We start from the raw sequence: 20,988 nt of genomic DNA, 5'->3' as shown, positions 1-20,988 counted from the left end.
AAGTTTCTGACAATTTTATAAGTACAAAATGGCACCTTACTTTTAAAATTTCTTTGATAACAATTTCAGATATTTTTTGCATATTTTACTTCCACTATTTTTTTCACTACATGTTACCTCTCATATAAATTAAATGTTCTATGGTCACTGACAAGCGTTTTAAAACTACCTCCTTGAGATAATTTTAAAAAAAAATCCTAGCCATGTAAAGGTTCATAATTTTTTTTCATAATAGACTTTTAGTCTCATATCCTGTAAGTTCAATTAATTTTTGAAGATGCCATAACTATGTCTTACTGTGTTTTGTTTAGGGGTGTGTGTGCATCATTTCCTCATCTAGCTTAAGTTGATTACGCACTAGCCTCACAGACTCTTAGTAGACCCATGTGAAGAAAAATAACTTTTGCCTTTCACAACATTGAGAATATCCAAGGGGATTTGCTCATAAATGTTCATATGTTAAGTTTAATCTCAGTAAACTAACTGCCATGAAGGTTCATAACCAAGCTTGTATTTCATAATTGTCATAAATTAAAACGAAAAATTATCTCCAGTATCAAATTTTCCCCAGACTTGTCCAACAATTCTTAATTGGAGCAATAGAATCTTGATACTATATTTTCTAGGTAATGATACAAATATGCAGCCAGTCAGTAGAGAAGTTGAAAGGACAAGCATGTAGATGATAAACAGTTGGCAGTTATCTATTGCATACTTCTTTTTAAAAGAATAGTGTTAAGTTTAACACTTATTTCTAAGGTAAAATGTCCTAAAAGACTAAAGTAAAGGAGAAAAGTGCTGAAAGGTTAGCGTAGTAGAAAATTTGCCTAAATATTTTCGTTATTATTATTAGTTGCAGATCGTCTCTGCGGTGTGAATCACATTTCTCCTTTCTTAGAGGCCATCAAGTAATGTGTCTTTCTAGTGGTGTACCTGATGTCCACATGCATTTTGTTTAATAACCTATTTCAAAGGATATTTAATAACTCTTAAATGAGCACAATTGTCATATAAGTATATTTGGGCAACTTTCTGAGAGTGACTAGCTTTTCTAGGAAGTTACATCTGTAATAAAAATTATTACTAATGACAGTAATAGCTACTTTTTAATTGAACATCTACTAAATGCCAGGCACTATGCTAGGTACTCCGTCTTCCCTAACTTCTCACAGTACCTAGTATTGTCTGCACTTTACAAATTAAGAAAGCGAGGCTTTCTCTGCTCACAGCATATCATTTCCATGGCCTGAAGTTTAGAGTACTGTTTGCTGCACCATGTTTCTGCTAAGAATTTGGTCAGATCTCTCTTGAGCTACTTAATTTCAAGGCATTATTCCTTTTGTTCCTCTTGAAGTATATAAAGTGTTTGGTTTGCTGAGTGAATTACCACGGACAGAGTGAGGCAGAAAGCTGCCTTTATAAATAAGTAAATGCCATTAGGCCATCAAAATAACCACATTTCTAGGAGAGGAGGACTTGACAGTTTCTCATCAACAACAAAAAGTGTTAGTGTCCTTTTGACTTTTTGGCTACACCCAAACCACTCTATGTTTTATAAACTTTCCAGAATGAACTTGCCCTGAGTTGGCTATCAGTTAGTACTTATTTAAAAAAACAAAAAAACAAAAAAACATGATCTCCGTTCTTCGGAATACGGTGTGAGGATGGATTTTTTTCATTGTTGATTCACTAATACAGATTAATGTAAGCAACTAAGAAAGGATATAAAGATGGCAAATTGCGTAAGAGCAGAACAATAAGAATGAAACTGATTCTGTTGCTTGCTGTGTTAGTAAGACAGTCCCATTTTCTTGCATTGGAGAAACAGAGGCCCAGGAGTCATCATGCTGAGTACCTTACTCCTAGTTCTGCCTAACCTTGACAATAAACACTGTTACTTCCTCATATACTTCTTTGGTCCATGTTTTTGCCTTTAAATGCTATTTACCAGTTTCAAATAAGTTTAGAACCCCTCTGCTTACATACTTCTCACTTACTGTAAATACAAATCTAAGTTAAGGCAAAATATATGATTTCTCTTCATCACTAAGAGATGATGTGGGCTGTCAGTTGTAGAGAGTTGCTTTGGACTTATGAACAAAAAGAGTCACAAGCAACCATTTGGAACTATATTCTTTAGTAAGACTTTGACCTCAAGTAACTGAAAATTTGACTTTAAAAAAATGATTCAAAGATACCCCAAGAGATTCTCGTCCCCTCTCATTGCTTTTTCTTGCTGGAGTACTCATCAGATATATTCACAAAGAAAACCTGTCTTCAATGAGATTTCAGGACACACAATCGAGCCAGGTGCAGTGGCTCATGCCTGTAATCCCAACGACTCAGAAGGCTAAGGTGGGAGGACTGCTTGAGTCCAGGAGTTCAAGACTAGCCTGGGCAAAAAAGTGAGAGCCACCCCCAGCCCCCCGCCCCGATTTCTGGAAAAAAAAGAAAAAGAAAAAGAAAACATTAAGCCAGGTGCAGTAGTGTGTGCCTGTAGACCTGCAGGCTGCTCAAGCCCAGGTGTTCAAGGCTGTAGTGAGCCATGATTGTGCCACTGCCCTCCAGCCTGAGCAACAAAACGAGACCTTGTCTCTAAAAAAATTATTTTAAAAAGACAGGGTTCTGGCAGCCATAGTGGTCAGAGTGTGGTTACCATGCAGGCTGGCAACATTTAAGTTTGACCAAATATATTAAAAAGTTATTTCTTCCAAAAGCAAAATAAAAATAAATTCACCTGATTGCAAGAAGAGACATTAAGGAGAAATACAAAGATTCTCAAGAGAAGTGGCAGCACTGTCTTTCCTTGAGAGCATTTAGGCTAATCAATCACAGAGATTTAAAGTCATGCCTCTGGCTTAATTCCAAAACCAAGGGCAACCCCAGACCAATTTTTTCATTAACAAAATACTTTCCAAATTGAGACCCCCCTCCAAATCTGCAATAATTGGTTCACTTTCTATTTGATAGGGGATAGCTTTCCGACCTCAGTCTTCTCCAGAAACATAGAATGGACCTTTTAAAGACAGGGCACTATATTCTGCAGCTATTTGAGATGCTTACCCAGCTGCCTGGAGTTTTTAAAATCTACCAAAGAAGAGCCATAACAGCCCCCAACAATCTCACTCTATGGCAAACACGATGAAAAAGTTGGAGATGCTTCGTTGTACCTACCACATTGTTAAAGAGGCATGTGAAAGACACTGTGGGAACGTGAAAGAAACCCTGGGTGAGAAATAAGCAAAGAGAAAACCTAAAGCCGCCTATCACTTGCGCCAAAGCTGTGGGTGCTGATAGCATTATTGTTTAATCTCTCTGAAGAATATGTGGGAGCAGAAAGCACAACATCCCCAAGTTGTTACTTTGTCACAACTTTACAGAATACATAAGCACTTCAGTAAATACACAGATTTTTTTGCAAACTGTAAATCATCTGTGAGCCACCACTGTTCGACTAATTACAGCAAGAAGCTGTGCTCATTAGCTGTTCTCATCTGGCTCACTGCACGACCTAAATAGTCCGTAAATGAGCCGGCAATTATTGCTGTATTACCACTACCAGCTCCGCTCACATCAAAATATCTCCACCAAATGTTACGCCTGTTGGTATTATCAGGTTAGAAATTTCATAAACATATTGAAGCAGTTAATTGGGAGATTATTTTTAAAAATGTGAAAATAGAATCATCAGTGAAAGAGTTTTCATCAAATCCCAGATAGGCGGCTCCACCTATAGACAAGAACCTCAGAATGCAAGCATCCAGGAGCATACCATCGCCTGCTTCTAAACAACCCTGGAAAACTAGGGAAGCAAGGAAAATTTGTATATGTTAAGTGGCAGAAAGGTGGACCATGCATATTCTTAAGTCACCTATAAAAGATCTCCTGACTTGTTCAAAATAAAATGAAAGCATGTACTCATGGGCCCAGGACCTGAAAGAACTTGAGCTAGACAGAAAAGCAAACAGCAATGTCAGTAAAACTTCATTATTTCTAGTTCCATCATGTGGTATATTCTAAAGGAGAACTAGGATTTTTTTCTTTTTGTTTGCTTGGTTAGTTTAGCTTATTATTCTAAAAATGCCAACATATATGTTAACGGTGAAAAGAAAGTAATAAAATAGTTTGACTTTGAAAAACAAATTTCCAATACCCTAAAACACTTCAGAAGCATCTATTTGTCATATGAAGTGATTAGCTGATTATTGTATTCTTATTTATTCATTAAAATGTCCTCTTCAAGCCTCATTTTAATTATTGTAGATATTTGAAGGTAATACATTTTTAAACTCTGCCATAATTCATATTTCACATTCATTCAGATTCACCCAACCTCAATTAACTTAATTTAATGAGATCCTATTGTGAACATTTTTACCATAAAAAGAGGGGGGGTTCAATACTGGGGCACTTTGTTCTTGTTCCTGATGGTCATCACATCAGATTAATCATTGATTATGATCCTGAAAACTATGGAAGGAATACCAAAAGTACTGAAAGCTAATGAGTGTTCTGATCCTATCAGCTTTTCCCTACTTCCATCAAAGAAGAAAAAAAAAAAACCCTCAAATAAATAAATATTTTATTTGATTCTTGATTCTTCTACTAGTTTCTTGCATACAAGGCAGAAACTGTCTCTAATGGGTTGAATATTTTTATTTACCCAGGAAAGGTTGATATCCCAATGTGGGCTATATGGCACAGATAATTTGACAGACTTTGGACAGGATGCAGAATGTAACCAGTTATTAATGATAGACTCTAAACAGATGTTTTTTATGATGGAGATATTGACTATAACAATGATAATAATATTGAGAGGCAACTCTTCCTGCACACCAATTAATTGACACCAATGGGCAAAAGAATGTGCACCATATTTGTTTAACTCTTTGTAGCTGTTAAGCTTTACAAAGAATTCTTAAAATATGATCAGTGAATATGTTTTTCCATGAATTTCATGAAGTATTCAACATAGCTATGATGCTTTTCAAACTCAAGGTGCTAGGCTGTAAACACAGCACTGTTTTTCCCTACTGGAAATTCATTAATTCCAATGTATGTTTTGAGTAAAAGAGTAGCTTCCCTTTTTCTTTCTCCTTTTATGACCTTCTTAGAAAGACAGCTAACTTCCCTGCCTATCTCTTGTCATAGCATCGTCTTGTTATTCAAAGTGAGGTCTGTAATCTAACAACTTCAGCATCACAAGGGAGCTTGCTGGAAATGCAGTATCTTGGGCCCCGATTCTTACCCACTGAATTAGAATCTTCATTTTAACAACTTGAGAAACACTGGTCTAGGTAAGGCCTATTACAGGCCCCCATGAATCTTTTCCCTGCGTGGAAGGAGAGTCAAAGCAGTGCCCAGCTGTGAAGAATCAAAGACTGAGCAAAATAAACACATGGTTTTGACTGTTTTAACTCACTATCAACATTTTTTAAAACTTTTATCTGAAGGCCACTCCAGCTTCAGAAAGATATACTGGATCCTGTTGAAAGCTGAGTCTAAAAACAATCCTTTCACTATTCACAATGTGATAATCACATTGGGAGGTATTTTAGAGTAACTTCTGTGTCCCCAGTGCCTCACTCAATACAAGGGGAGATTCATAAAACGGACATTAACCAAAACTCACTATCAAGGGCCCTACTTTTCCCTGGTTGTGGTCATCCTACAGTTCGGATGCCTAATATTTCAAAATCCCTTCAACTTTTCAATCACTTTTACATCTATCATATTACTTTAACGTCACATATTCAAGTGGATATCTACTGTCTTTTTTTTTTTTTTTAACATATTAGGAAACTGAAGCTTGAAGTTGTTTAGTGACTGCCCAAAGTCACCAGCTGGCTAAAGGTAAAGGTGGTATACTTGGGACCTTCTTCTAAAACTATGATATTTAAGATACTTGTAGAGTATCATATTGTTAGGGAACATCTTAAAGCAACGTAGGCTTATATCCTGCCACTACTCTATTGATGGGATCTACTGCAGCGAACATCTCTGTGTATGTCACTCAGCAGGAGAAATATATAAAGAGGCGTTTTCAGATTTTACTAGACAATATGGTATGATGAAAGAAATGGATAGTGAGCCAGAGAACTTCTCTGAAATAACTGCTATAGGGAGGTGCTTTCCAATCCTCTAGAAAATCAGAACAGTTCCCAGAGGGAACAGATTAGAGCCAAACACTTCCTCCATCTTCTAAATAGCAGAATCTCTGCCATGGAGGACATAATTGGGTGTTTGCTCATTATCCTCAGGGTGTGATTTGGCCTGGTTTTTGGCTTAAATGAGGAAAGGAAGATGGGAAACTGAAGTAGCCCGCTGTTTCAGGACACACAGCTCAGAAACCTGGCACCATGGAGACGTGTACAGACTATTTATGAAGGGCAGGCAGCCTAGTATGAAGGAAGGATCTTTATCTGTGGTGTGAATCATGCCTGTACTGACAGAATATTGGAAAACCATCCCCCTTGAGTAAAGTACTATGCATGTCTCCATAGCTGCACTTATTCCAATTATAGAAGACAGGGAAGCAGGATTTTATCATTATACAATGTATACATGATTGAAACATCACACTGTAATCTATATGTACACATAATTATTTTATGTCAATAATAAATAAAAAATTAATTGACAAAACAGAAGAGAGAGAAGTTGGTTTTATAAGGATTTTTAAATCCCATCAGGTCAAGAAATAGTACCAATCTAAATCTAAAAGACTGGAAGTTTCAGCTGTTTTCTGTAGAGTTCATTTCCTTATAAGAAAAAGAGTGAAGTGAGTAAAGGAGACTGTAGCAGCCAAATTAAATTTTGACTAAATATCAATTTCTTTTTTATTAGGGTCAGAAATGTCTCCCCTTAGTAAAAGTTGCTCTGGGGGAATAAAGAAAGGTCTAACTTCTCCTCAGCTTACTTAAAAGGAAAAGGACATTTTGTCACTTGCAGTCAAGATAAGTTAAAATCCTCAATGGCCAGCTATGGTAGTAGGACTACCCTATGTGGACCACCATGGTGTAGACCACCTCAGCTCAGAAACCCAAAAAGTACCTGGAGCAAAATGTTCAGAAACGGATTCAATTCTAGCAGTGGGATGGAGTTTTCTATTGCCTACCCTCTCATTCCTTTCTTAATGGATAGGGGATCTTTTGGAGTTTAAAAAGACTTATAAATTGCACCTTTTTCTCCCTTCCTGAATTCCAAGTCACTTAAGAGACAAAAGAGAAACACAACAGAGATAACCATCGACGTTGTGATCAAACCTCAGAACTGGACAGGCGGTGCTGAACATCCTCAGGGCCTCCCCAGAGATGGCTATTGCTGACAAACTGAGAACACAAAGAATCATACTTAAAATCAGGCTTTCTGCAGGTAGCTTGCTCAGGAGAAAAGGGCGAGAGGAAGGGACGGAGCTGAAACAGCTCATTCCGCTATCAAATTAATTAGAAATCAGCCCACCAGAGGATGACGAGGTCAGGAAATCGAGACCATCCTGACTAACACAGTGAGACCCCGTCTCTACTAAAAATACAAAAAATTAGCCTGGCGTGGTGGCGGGCGCCTGTAGTCCCAGCTACTGAGGCTGAGGCAGGTGAATGGCGTAAACCCGGGAGGCGGAGCTTGCAGTGAGCCGAGATGGCGCCACTGCACTCCAGCCTGGGCGACAGAGCAACACTCCGTCTCAAAAACTAAAACTAAAAAATAAAAATAAAATAAATAAATACATAAATAAAAAGAAATCAGCCCACCAGCACTGGGAGGAAGTAGGAAAAGAGAAGCCAAGAGTGTTGCACTAATGGATGTCCGTCCACATTGACGGAAATATGAGAAAAGGAGAACAAATGTTTCCACACCCAACCTTACTCAGGCTTTCATTCTCTAAAGCCATTGGAGTAACGATCAAGCCAGTGAAAAACTAGAAATGGAGTTAACCCCCAGAGAAGGTGTTTCACAGCACAATATCAGGACAGATCAACTCCATTTTCAAAAGACCACTCCACAGCAGCAACTATTGCCTCATTTAGGAATTTATTGGGTCAGTTAAGAATAGATTTTGCCTCTAAAATGTTCTGAAATGGATCAAAGTCATGCAATAGTTGAAACTTCTAGGACGACTCTATTATTCAAATCCTAACCTTCACTTGCTGTTCTGTTTCTAATTCCAAATTACTTCCCGCCACATTAACTAACAGCCAGCAAAGGTTCTGCAATGAGATCAAAGGTACTCCAATAATAAAATGACAGCAGTAAGAGTCCTCAAATTTGAATATAAACTCTCTCCTATTATTAATCTCCCAAGATATTAAGAAATTGAAAACACTTATATGTCCCACTTTTAAAGTATCCCAAATTAAACCCAATAAAATTGAAGACCAAATGAAAATTATCCTACCATTGAAAGATAAACTACAAATACGAATATTTCAAGTTAAATTAAGGTCCGACTTCTTATTCTGCACAGTCACAATTACAGAGCTTCTCTATTAGAAGACTTGATGGAGCCGGGGTTTTTTTTTTTTTTTTTTTTTTTTTTTTTAGCAGGTGCAGCAGTTTCTGTCTTCTAGTGAATGAGGTATAGTTTCTTTAAAGCCTGTGGATCTGAATTTATTCCAGAACATCTGATGAGCCTCACTTTTCAAAATTCCAAGGGGTTACTAAGACATGCAGACAGCCCTGAATCCATCTTCAATTAAATTCAAAATATAAAGTAATCCTCATCTCCTAAGCAGTTATTCCAGGCAAAATTATATTCTTAAACAAAAGCCTGAGTGTTTTCAAAGATCATAGCAGAGACTTCATAGTATCCGAGGGATGCCAGGTAGATTTGCAAAATCCTGCTGTCTGCTTAACTAGGATGCCAATCTTTTATGTCAGATTTCAGAGTCCACAACTTTTGAAATTTAACACAATGGGAGAACTCTCTGACAAAGAGGCTATTTTTGTCATTACATACTTACCACATTGGAGGACCAGGGAGAGGGGAATTGGGGGTGACACCTATGCATGTTTTCACCTCTCATAGGAAGATGTATGGGATAAATCTTGCCTTCCTGCAAAGTTGAGAAGTTTATAATACTGGTAGCCTTAGCTCTCAAGTCGAATTTTGGATGACTTTCTTTCTGAATCAACATATTCAGCTTTTTAAATTCCTTTTCCCCTTTGGACTCTGTGTTTCTAGTTCACCAATGATAACTTTAAGGCTAACTGCACATTATAATACCCAAAGTATCTTTTGTGCAGACATTTTCATTCCATTGCTCACTGGCTTCTTCCACTGCCTTTGTCATGGTCAGTGGTTCTTAACCAGGAACGATTTTTATCTGCAGCACATATTTGACAGTGTCCAGAGACATGATTTATTCTCACAACTTATGGTGGGGAGGGTATGCTAATGGAATCTAGGGCATAGATGCCAGAGTTGTTGCTAAACTGCCTACAATGCACAGGACAGCAACTCCACACACACAAGGAATTATTTTGCCCAAAATGTCAATAGTGCCCAAATTAAGAAGGCTTGAATTAAGCCTTCTTTCACAGAGAAGTTCTGCCCCTCGTTCCCACACTAGTTGCATTTGGAGACAGACCTAAGATGATTCTGGAACTGTAGCTACTACTGAGGTTTTTAAAAGCTTGAACCCTTAAGACTCCAGGGCAGACCAATACTCATGACACAGACCCTTTGTGATGCAGTCTTGCCTTAGCTTCTGAATGTTCCCCGTTTTAAACAGCTTTCCTGTCTTTTTCATTTGCAATAGTGGAATATGTCTCTTAAGTCTAATCTTGTGGTTCCCTTCAGGAAACTCAGATGAGTTTCTAATATTTTAAAATATTTGATCTTTTCCTTCTTGACTGTGTGCAGAATGGTTTGATGGAACTGAAAGTCAACTTTACTTCCTTTCTTTTCTTTGCTTTGTGACCTAGACATGTTTTTATTCTAACATATACCTCAAAACTGTATGGAGGACTCTTCTGTAATGAGAAAAACGAAACAGTAAGTCATGAGTTGGTGAAAATTATCCACTGGCCAAGCCATCCACCTGTATTTTATATATCCAATAATAGTGCACGAGTTTCTTGTTTTCTCCTCTCAATTCTGTCAAGATTTTTGTACCATTCAGTATAGCTGGCCCATTCTTTCAAGGGCAGTACCCCAATTGCTTTCACTACAGATTCTGTCAATGGTATTGAATGAATTTCTTACAGTTTTAGCTCCTTTTGATGGAGTCTATTCTAGTCTTCTCTCTAAAATCTTGCCTATCTTCCTGTGTTGGATGTCTCTGGGCACCATCACCATACTAAATTTTAGTAACTACTAAAAGATACCTCCTTTTGACAATTCTCTCCTCGCAGACAGATATAGTTGCTTAACCTATGATCAATACTAGCCTTCAACATTTCATTTCATTCTTCATCTATGTCCATCCAAAGATCTCAATCTTTCTCTTACAGAAATGTTTCTCTCCTTCTAGCTTATATTTCCACTCTTTCATTCCCACAGTAAGATTGAAGCACACTTCGGAAACCACTACACTCTCTCCTTTATAATCCCTAAAGACAATGTCTCATTCCAAGCCTTTTAATAGCCTTTAGGTTGACAGTAATTTCAATGAATTGTTTCACTGCTTCATCCCTAGAAAATGGCTTTTATTTTATCTAAAAAGGCTCTATGTCTTCTTGTGGTTTTTTTAATTAAATTCTACTATACTTCTATAGGTCAATCCAGAGTTTTGGCCTCTGAATTCTAGAACTATGGTCAGACCTTATATCTTTAACAATCCAAAGTTAACTTGAGACCTCTTGGGACCTTGTAACAAGAGGTAGGTCTTGAAACTGTGGACAAGCTACACAAATTTAAAATTACTCTTGGCCAAGCATGGTGGCTCATGCCTGTAATCCTAGCACTTTGAGAGGCCAATGCAGAAGGATCACTTGAGGCCAAGGGGTCGAGACCAGCCTGGGTAATAGAGCATGACTCTGACTCTGCAAAAGCAAACAAACAAACAAAATACAGTTATTTATTTGGCGGGGTATGGTGGCATGTGCTTACAGAGCGAAAGTCTGTCTCTAAAAAATAAAAAATTTAAGAAAAGATAAAGTAGATAAATTGAAAAAAATGGATAAATTTACAGATAAATAGAATAGGAAACTTGGTAGTGTTCAAAAGTGCTAGGCCCCAGATTTTGCAGAAAAACACAGTCAAATAGCTATATTGTTCTGCCTCCAAATATCTGAAAGAAAGCATGTTTTAAAACTTCCTTTTTCCTATAATCACATTTTGCCTCAGCTGTACTTGCTTACCAGGATTTCCATGGCCTATCAGCCAAATTGAAAACTGCATTATTAAATTATCACACAATCCTAAAGCCTCTTGATCAAAGCTCTGCTAGACATTTACATCCCAGGGCACTATTTTGCTCCCCAAATACCAGCCTTTGTCAATGTCTCAATGTTTTCAGCCAATGTAACAAGTTGTAATATTTCACCAAATTAAACTACCTCTCAGAATCATAGGCTCCCCTCTTACCACATGCAGAGTGAGACAAGAATGAATGTCCTAAGAGAAAGGCAAGAGGAAGGGACTTAGCCAGCATGCCCAGTTCTGCTACCAGGCACATCAATTAGAATTCACCTTTTCCTCACTGGCAAGGGATGAGTGAAGTGACAGAAACAGGCTAGTGTTGTTATGCAAGCCTCTCCACAAGGAGAAAACATCAGAAATGGGAAGTTAGCATCCCTAAAACAATAAAGTAGATTGGAGACTACATTAACATAATAACATATTAAAGTTATATTAACAGACATGGACAATGCTAACAAGAAAAAGGTGTGTCTGTTTTGTAGCCTCTCTACTACTAAAACTCTTAAAAAGTCCAAGTCTATTCCTGCAAGCACAGGAGGATATATTGTAAGGATCTACAGCCACCCTTTCTGAATGGATTGGGACCCTCTCAGGATGGAGCTAGGATACTGAGAAGGAGGTTAAAGTGATATAAAGGAACAAGGAAAATATGGGAAGAAGAGAGAAGAGAGTGAGAGCCCAGAGAGAAAAGGAACTCCTGGAATCCTAAAACTGACTTTGCATGGTCTGAAAAGGAGCCCCAGGAAAAGATAAAGATAAATTATCAACAACTTTGAGAATCTGGGTATTCATAATTGGCCACCCTTGAGACTTGCCTTCTCATACAGCTGATCACTCATAAGTCTCTGTGCTCCACACCATTCTGCCCTAAGCTCCAGAACTGTCTACAGTTGTGAGCAGTGATTGTGCCATGGCATCCATCCAATAGATCACAACCAATATGCACTAGAGCAGAATACAGTAGAATAGAAAATAATACGGCTTACTACATGTGAGGATAAGTACTTTTCTGTGAGATGAGTTTCACTTTGATATTTATGTCTGTATGCAATGCATCACAATACGAAATATATTTTTCTCTCTGGTCTGTAGTTAAAAATGTCTGAAAAGCACTAGTTTACATGGCCTCTTCCTCAGAATGTTTCTGTGGTTCATCAAATGAGAAAAAAAATTTTATTTTCTTACACCCACCAACATCTTGTTCTATTCTATAATATAATGATATGACCATCCACCCATCCTCAAGCAATGGTGAAGTCATCCTTACTTTCTCACAGCATAAATTCTTCCTTCTACAAAGCTTTCTATGACTCTTAGATGTTCCTTTCTAGAGGAACAGCAAAAAGTGTTTCTCTTTCTTATATGTTTTTCCCTTGCTTAGCAGCTATTAAATTCTAACTAAATATATACAAATGAATAAATATTTGAAGGACAGCATACAAATCCAGAAAACGAAGGGTTTTTTCCCAGTTAATTCCCATTTATTCAAAACAATTGAAAATCAGAGTACTCAGATAAATTGATTATCTAAATTAAATGAGTTATTATTAATGCTCCCCAAAATTTAGCAGTTCTCAAACAATTTTCTAACTTGGCTCTATAATTATATTAAATACAAGTTCTTCTTTCTCTGAAAGTTAACTTATTATTCAATTAACCTGTATTGATGCTGTTGATGCCCTGCAAAATGCAAGACAGTCTCCTTGTTGTGAAACAGAGAGCTAAACAAATTGCTCCTCTGAAGGCCTTTATTGTCCTATTAGCCTAGTTGCGTGGCTCTTGTCTTATTTTTTCAGTAAGATTCCAGTTGAAAGATATTTACAGTTGTAAAAATTCTAGAAAATTGGTCTTTAGCACACATTTTTGCCTCAAGGGGTAAATGGAATGGTAGGAACCTCTAATTTCCTCAAATGAGGACTCTCCTTTATTCAGATAGACCTAATTCTGAACTTTTCCTCCAGTAATGAGATTCTTGAAGAATTAATGCTCAGAAAGCTGAACAATAAAGTCTAATATACTTGTTTAGGACATCAGAATACCCAATATCCGTAGTGTCACACAACATATCTCTCTATGTCTTCCAACCACTTTCTTAGTATCAAATTTCTAAAGCCTGAGATATCATGAATGCTGGCAGGTTCACCCTGTGAGGAACCCACACACTCTGATTTATTCCTTTATTTGTCTCTCAATCTCATTCTATACCTATTACTAACACCTATTAACAATAAAGTTTGTGTGGTCATTTCACTTGAACTTTCAAAAAACCTCACCTGAAAAGAGTTTGAATGTGGAGAAGAAGTGATGAGACTCAGAGAAAAATAAGCAGTCATCTAAGAAGTAGGGCATTGTGAACCTCTGCTATCTGTCTCAGAATGTTTGAGGAGATATAGGTCTTAGTTGCCCTGCATAGTGCTTTGTTGAATGTTCTGACAAGTGAGTGTTTAATTAATAAGACACACACCTCTAGAAGCTGTTAATTAACTCTTTTGGTCCTTTAGGGTATGAATCAGTAAGTCAACATGGTTTCTACACAGTACGACACTCTTGAGCAATAGGAAGAATCATGAAGCTTCCAATAATAATCAACAAATTTAGAGTCATTTAGAACTCTAACAAGTAAGCTGAAATACTACCCTAGAATTTTGTCTCAATTTATCTTTCCTTTTGTGTTCAAATACTTTAAATCTGATTGATCCCACAGCATTAATAATTAGGGAAAATCTTTTATCCATGTCTTCAGAGAAGGAGTAGGCCAAGAACCCATTTTCAATCCATTCTTAGAGAGGGCTAAAGTTAGCAATCAGCTTTGCATAGGAACCCATTTTTTTCTATTAATACAGAAATATGTAACTACATCTAAATCTAATGCCCCTCACTTCATGAACACACATTAGAGGGATTCAATAATCTAAAATGTGTCCTTTCTTTTTTCTGATTGAGAGAAAAGTGGATTTATTTAAACAAGGATAAACTTTTGAGGGGCACATAACATAGTGGTTATATGAAGCCTTTGAGGTCACTAGCCAGTATTCAGATTCTAGTCCTGCAGCCTGATAAATTTTTGTAGATACCACTAGCCTATAATATTTTCCTCACTCAGTTCATTGAGTCAGAGACGTCCGTCATCCAGTATGGCTGAAATGAAAAGTAAAAGCTCAGATTTTTAGTTTCTAATTTTTATAAAATTGATAGCAGAAACAATTACTTATATTTCTATATTTTGAAGAATTTTTTTGAGAATTGCTTGAGAAGCAAAAGTCTAAGTCTATAAAGGAAAGAGGCTTAAGGTTTTTCCAGAAACAATGTGTATTAGGCTGTTCTTGCATTGATATAAAGAAAAACCTGGACTGGGTAATTTATAAAGAAAAGAGGTTTAATTGACTCACAGTTCTGTAGGCTTTACAGGCAGTATGGTGCTAGCATCTGATCAACTTCTGGGGAAGTCTCATAAAGCTTACAATCATTGCGGAAGGTAAAGAGGGAGAAGGCACATCACATGGTGAAAGCAGGAGGAAGGAGGAGAGAGGTGGAGGGGCAGACGCCACACAGTTTTAAACAACCAGATCGCATGAGAACTCACCCCCTATTGTAAAGACAACATCAAGCCATGAGGCATCCACTCCCATGATCAAAACACCTTCCACCAGGCCCTACCTCCAATACTGGGGATTACAATTCAACATAAGATTTGGGTGGGAACACAGATCCAAACTATATCATTCCACCCCTAATCCCTCCCAAATCGCATATTCTTCTCACATTGCAAAATACAATCATGCCTTCCTGACAGTCCCCCAAAGTCTTAACTCATTCCAGTGCTAACTCAAAAATCCAAAATCTCATCTGAGACAAGGCAAGTCTCTTCTACCCATGAGCCTATAAAATAAAAACAAGTTATTTATTTCCAAGATACAATGAAGGTATGAACATTGCATAAACATTGCCATTCCAAAAGGGAGGAATTGGCCAAAAGAAAGGGGCTAAAGGCCCCACGCAAGTTCAAATTCCAGCAGAGCAATCATTAAAATTTAAATCTCCAAAATAACCTCCTTTGACTCCATGTCCCACATCTAGGGCACATTGGTGCAAGGGGTAGTCTCCTAAGGCCTTGGGCAGCTCTACCCTGTGGATTTGCAGGGTTCAGCCTCCAGGGCTGCTCTCATGAGTTGGAGTTTAATGCCTGTGGCTTTTCTGGGTGCAGGGTGCAAGCTTCTGGTGGATCTGCCATTCTGAGGACTGGAGGATGGTGGCCGCCTTCTCAGAGCTCCAGCAGGCGATGTCCCATTGGGGCCTCTGTGAGGGCTCCAGCCCCACATTTCCCCTTGGCACTGCCCTAGTATAGGTTCTCTGTGAAGGCTCCACCCATGCAGTAGGCTTCTGCCTGAGCACCCAGGCTTTCTCAAACATCTTCTAAAACGTAGGATGCTACACATTCTTAATTTTTGCATTTTGTGCACCTACAGGCTTAACACCATGTGGAAGACATCAAGGCTTAAGGCTTCTATTCTCCAAAGTGGCAGCCTTGGCTGTATCTGAGCTCCTTTGAGCTGAGGCTGGAGCCAGAATGGCTTGGATGTGGGTAGAAGTGCCCTGAAGCTGCATAGGACAGCAGAGCCCTGGGCCTGGCCCATGAAACCATTCTTCCCTCCTGGACCTCTGGGTCTGCAATGGGAAGGGCTGACTGGGAGATCTCTGAAATGCCTCTGAGGCCTATTTTCCATTGTCTTAGCTAGCAGCACTTGGCTCCTTTTTAGTTATACAAATCTCTCTAGCAAGTGGTTGCTCCACAGCCTGCTTGAATTCTTCTCCCAGAAAACCTTTTTCTTTCTCTGCCACATGGCCAGCCTGCCAGTTTTCCAAATTTTTGTGCTCTGCTTCTCTTTTAGATACAAGTTCCAACTTTAAATCATTTTTTTTTGCTCCTTCATCTGACTGTATGCTGTTAGAAGCAGCCAGGCCAAACTTGAACAATTTGCTACTTAGAAATTTCTTATGCCAGACATCCTAGATCATCACACTCAAGTTTAAACTTCCACAGATCCCTAGGACATGAACACAATCCAGTCAAGCTCTTTGCTAAGACATAACATGCATAACCTTTACTCCAGTACACAATAAGTTCCTCATTTCCATCTGAGACTTTGTCAGCCTAGCCTTCACTGTCCATATCACGATCAGTATTTTGGTCATAACCATTTAATCAGTCTCTAAGAAATTCCAAACTTTCTCTCTTCCTCCTTTCTACTGAGCCCTGCAAACTCTGTCAACCTCTGCCCATTACCCAGTTGCTTTCACATGTTCATGTATCTTTACAGCAGCACCCTTCTCTTCAGTACCAGTTTTCTGTATTAGGCTATTCTTGTGCTGCTATAAATACCCGAGACTTTGTAGTTTATAAGAAAAAAAGGTTTAATTGGCTTGTAGTTCTGCAGGTTATACAGGAAGCATAGTGGCATTTGCCTAGAGAGGCCTCAGGAAGCTTTCAATCATGGTGTAAGGGAAAGGGGGAAGAGAAACATCATATGGCAATAATGGGAGCAAGAGCAAGAGAGTGGGAGGAGATGCCACACACTTAACCAAATCTTGTGAGTACTCACTATTGCAAGAACGGCACCAAACCATGAGGGATCTGCCCCTATGATCCAAACACTTCTCACCAGGCCCCACCTTCAGCATTGGGGATTATAATTCAACATGCAGTTTGGGCAGGGACAAAAATGCAAACCATATCACAGTGCTTGGAAAGAACATACAGTTGGCCCTTAAGCAACAGTGGTTTAAACTGCATGGTCCCCTTATGCTCAGATTTCTTTTCAATCAGACTCTGATTTAAAAAAAAAAAAATACAGTATTCACGGGATAGAAATTCACACATATAGAAGATCAACTTTTCCTATATACTTGGGTCCCACAGGGCCAACTGTGGCACTTTAGTATGTGTATATGTTGGTATACAGGGGTTGTACTGTAACCAATCTCCCAGTCAGAGAAGAGCAAAGACGCCAAGTTGGTCAGGAAATACAGAAATGGAGTGGGTATAATCTAGGAGGATGTGAAAGGATTAAGGAGGGAAGGGCTGTGAAAAGGGCTCACACAAGAAGGATCCTGAGGAAGGGATCAAATTCAGTATTTAGAGACTTACTAGTGTCTGTCTGAAGAGAGCCCTCAATTGCCTTTGCAGGAAGTGAGTTCAACCAAGCCAGTACTTAACACAGTCTGTTGGTCTTGGTCTTTGCACAGCATGGTAATGTCAGAGTAGTGAGACTTTTATATGGCAGTTTAGGGTTCCAAGACACCAACGAAGAAGCTGCCAGCTCTCTTAAAGCTTGCACCTGCAGCTAGCATAGCATCACTTCTGACATCTTCTATTGAGCAAGTAGTCACAGCAAACTCAGATTCATGGGAGGGGGAAATAGACTCTACCTCTTGATGAAAGGATTATCAAAAATTTCAACCATCTTTACTCCATCACACCTTTTTAAAGAGGTGATACATGAGTTGAGAGATGAATACTAAAAATAAATGAGACTTGAAACTTTTTGAAGATATATATACCTGAGAAATAGAATAGTACAGGTAAAAGCTAAGTCCCCTTGAATGGGAGCTTCACATTTTCAAAAAACAAGAAGTAGGTGAGTATGGATGGAGCATAGTGAATGAGAGGGAGTGTTAAGAGATGATATAGATGAAAAAGGCAAAATAATTTTCATTGTTAAAAAGTATTACTCATAAATACTTTTTAAAAACTATAATTTTCCTTAACACTGCAAATTCCTAATTCCTTTAACTCTTTAAATTGTTTCTTTATCTTCATTTCAAAAACAATAAGGTTATATTGAAAATTCTTGGAATATCTATTTTTGACTTTTTTGACTTTCTATTATAAAAAACGAAGATTTAACTGTCATCAACCATATATATACATATATCTCCCATCTTCCTCAAATAAATCTATAACAACAATTTATCTAAATTAGTATTTAACATTTTCACTATTAAAAACACACTTTTTAGAACTGACTTGTGTGGTATATTATTCTCTTCTGTAGCTTTTTGCTTTTATTTGAGTTATAATTGCCTCATTGTTTCATTTGCTTGCTTTTTAAAATAATTGTCTAAATTTAGGTCCAAATTTTTTGACAGAAGTATAAAATTCTTCTCATTAAAATTAAAATACATTAGGTAATTTATCTTTCTTCCTTTTGAAAAAAAAGTTTCTTGAAGTTATCTCTACTAAAGCTCTCTGTGCTTCTACTTAATTTAGCCTTATTATAGCCTAGACATGCTTGATAGGAGTTAGCATGGAACTTTCCCACACCGTTTATGTCTAACTTCTCTTTACCACATTCTCTTATTGAATTGAATTACTTATTTCTCCTTTTCTTGGTTCATTGCCACATTTTCATATCCTTTATTTCCTGAAAGAGGGGGTATAAAAGATTTTTAAAAATAAAGCTCTTCCACTTAATAATTTACCCCAGATCAGAATTCAAGAATAAATTTATTTTCTCTCAGAATTTGGAAAGACTTGCTTACTTTTCAGTAAACTCTCAACATTGTAGAAAATGTCAGTGTCCTTGAAGAAAGTCAATTTGTATATGACTTTCTTTTTTTCTTGGAAATTTTCACATTTAAAAAAATCCCTATTGTTTTGAAATGATACGATATGATTTCTTTTGTAAACGTTCTGCTGCAATCTTGGTGAACACTTTCCATCTGGAAATTCAAGACTTTACATTTGGAGTAATTTTCTTTTATTATTCCTTTGATATTTTCTATGAATTCCCTCTGTATTCTCTTTCTAGAATTTCTGTTAATCAAAAATTCAAGTCTTTTTCTTCTGGGGTTTTACTTTTTTTGTTTGTTTGTTTTAAAAAAATATCATCCTATCCCTTTTATCTGTATTTTCTTTCTGGAATTTCTATTATTTAGAATTTAGAATTGGTTTTCACATGGCTTTACTTTATCTCTCTCCTATTTTCCATCTATTTGTTTTTCTGTGTTACTGACTGGGTTGTTTCTACAATTTTATCTTTGGTCCTTCAGTTAGATGGTTTAATTTTTGCTCTCTGTGATAGGCAGAAGAACCCACCCCCACCCCGCCCGATCTGCCAAGCCAACCACAAAGATAACCAAGTGCTAATCCCCATGACCTGTGAATATGTTGTGTTACATGGCAAGACATTAAATTCACAGATGAAATTAAGGTGGCTAATTAGCCAACTTTAGGATAAGTTGGATTATCTAGATGGACCAAATGTAATTACAACAGGCCTTTAAATATGGAAGAGAGAGGAAGGAGAGTTACTGTCAGAGTCATGCAATGTGATGGACTCCATATGTCATTGCTGGATGTGAAGACAGAAGGGGACCACAAGCCAAGGAATGCAGTCAGTATCTAGAAGCTGGAAAAGGCAAGAAAACAAATTTGGTCCTGATGATACCTTGATTTTAGCCTACTAAGACCCATTTTAGACTTCTGGATATAAATTTGTGTTGTTTTAAGCCACTAAATGTGTGGTAATTTGTTACAGCAGTAATAGAAAACGAATATGCTATCATATTTTCAATTTCTAAGACCTATGTATTATTTCTTAATATTATCTTTTCATAGAGTTCTATTTATGTAGAAGAATTTCTTTTGTCTTTGAGGGTGTTAAATATGTAGGGTAATGTTTTCTTTGTATTGGATCTTTTTCTCTGAAATCTTTTCTTTTATTCCTTTTAATTCTTGTCTTGTATATTAGAGCCTTCCTTCAGAAGTCTAAGGTCCTTGATTTTGCATTTATATTTAAGCGTAAGGCACTGAAATGATGGTTAGGAACTCTTTTAGTCTGGACAGTTTTTTTGACCAGTGGGCATTACCATAGGTAAACAGGCAGGAATCTGGCCATTCCTTTAGGAGACTCTCGAATGCCAGTAAGTCCAGTGTTGTTTTTCTTTGTCCGTTCCCCAGACAGGTGGTAACCCATGTTTGGTTTGAAGCATACAATGATAGCAGCTAATATTCTAGCAGTCAAGTGAAAAAAAAAAGGTGATTATGAATGTTTTGTTCAAGATGCAGGCTGTTAGATAGTTAGAGAATCACTTAAGAACATACTGGCTGCCTGCTGAAATTTTAAACCACTGGAGAGATGGAAGTCCAAGTATCATCTTTCTCACTGATTTGGTTAGAAAAATGTGGCTTAGGTTTAAAGGCCAAATGGAAAAATATTCAAGTTCCATGCCTGGTTTAAAGGCCAAATGAAATAATATTCAGGTTCCATGCCTTTGCCTAGGTCAGCATACTTGAGGGAACATTCAGGTGTACAGAGCCAACTTACTTACCCATGATCACTGCCTCACACCGAGAGAACAAAAACATAAAACTAAAAGACAAAACAAAACAAAAAAACCCTGAGGAATTAGATTGTCCTGTTCATGAAACACAGATCAATAGTTATAACTCAATGATCAGGTAATTGTCTCCTTCTCCATGGGAAAATGTAAGACAGGAATAGGACAAGATGCCAAGAATTTACTCTAGCAAGTCCTTCTACATATAACCTGAAAGTGGGAATAGGCATCCCTCAATATACAAGTATATACCTCAATATACTTGGTGTCTCAGCAGTACCCTG

The sequence above is a fragment of the Papio anubis genome, chromosome 7, assembly GCF_008728515.1.
Source record: "Papio anubis isolate 15944 chromosome 7, Panubis1.0, whole genome shotgun sequence".
NCBI lineage: Eukaryota > Metazoa > Chordata > Mammalia > Primates > Cercopithecidae > Papio > Papio anubis.
Note: the sequence above shows the minus strand (reverse complement) of the source record.